The sequence below is a fragment of the Austrofundulus limnaeus genome, unplaced genomic scaffold (assembly GCF_001266775.1).
Source record: "Austrofundulus limnaeus strain Quisiro unplaced genomic scaffold, Austrofundulus_limnaeus-1.0 Scaffold333, whole genome shotgun sequence".
Lineage (NCBI taxonomy): Eukaryota > Metazoa > Chordata > Actinopteri > Cyprinodontiformes > Rivulidae > Austrofundulus > Austrofundulus limnaeus.
In genome coordinates, this window is record NW_013952735.1 from 462,450 (window position 1) to 463,949 (window position 1,500).

The following is a 1,500-nucleotide window of genomic DNA, read 5'->3' on the forward strand; positions in this document are numbered from 1 at the left end:
TATATATACTGTATATCCAGGGTGACCAAACCTTTTACACAAAATAAAAATCTATCTGAGGGCTGCGGCCAAATGCAAGAATATAATTCATGAAATACAAATACTTCTTAAGTACAGTCCTTTTATTTGAATGATTCTGTCCTGCTGGAGTGTGACATGATTTGTTTGTGTACAAACTAATACACTATCAGAGTTTTATATATTTATACTTCTCATTCAACCACAGTTAAATTCACTCTGTCTAGGAGGCTCAGTTTAAATGGATAGTTTTTATTTTTTACAACAACAAGCTGCAATGAAAACAAGCAGAAATGAAATAAAAGTAATGACTTTTTACTTCTTGTCTTTTTAAAATATGTAAGAAGTAAAAAGTAGGCTGAAATATAATTACTCAAGTAAAGTACAGATTCCCAAGCATTCTACTTAAGTACAGTAACAAAGTATTTGTACTTAGTTACTTTGCAACTCTGCCTGCAGAGAACTTGTAAAGACTTAGAAAAGAAAAACAGCAGCTCTGCTTAAAAATCCACAAAAAAGACAAAAAGAAGAGATTCTTTAGGAATGAACAAACTGTAACTGTAATTACGAACACCTCTGACACAGATTTATTAAAAGTTAAATAAAGCTTTTTGAAAAATAAATAAAAAAGTCTAAATTTAAATGTGGAACAGTTTCTACTGGTGGTACTCAGGATCCCTCTAGTGGTACCTCCAAGACGTTTTGCTATTAACTCTTCAAATTAAACAAGATAATGAAGCAAAACTGCTGCTGAGGAGATTTAATCTCACGAGTCCCACATGGTCTCCATGGGTTAAAATCTGAAGATCAGTATCTAATATGTTTAAATAAAAAGTAGCAGAGCTTTGGGACTGATCTAACCTTGGTGAATTACAAAAATCACATGAAAACAGAGGAGGAAAAAAGACAAATTCTAATTGTGGGTTCATCGAACCTTTAAAGGTCCGGTTCAGGATGATCAAAGAACAAACGTTTGGTCTGCATTTCTCCAGATGTTTAACCTCTGCATCGATATCAAAGACGTTAAAAAAAACATTTTCCAGSTGAAACTGCTGCATCTTTCTGATAAATACGACATTTCTTCCATCAGCTCCATCTGGTTTTACACTCAACCTTTGTGTCCCGCTGCTCTGAGAGCTTTTTAATCCATCAGATCCGTTTCTACGAGCTTTTCCTGCTTCAAATCAGCTTCCTGGACTCTGAGACAAGTTTGAGTTGTTTATTGAATGTACGTAATAAAGCGGTCCTGAGAAAAGACTGGCGCTGTAACCGTTTGAACAATTTCACGAGCTCGACGGGGGATAAATTTTAAAGATTAAAGTTTGCATTTGAAGCCTGATCTGCGTCAGATTTGTCCAAAACAATTCGTTTYCCCTGTGAAAGTTTTTAAACATAATAGAGAGCATTTTGACAGACAGCAGTTTGGACATCTCGCAGCTAATCTAATTAACGTTCTGACCCATTTCCCAGAATCCTCGGCGG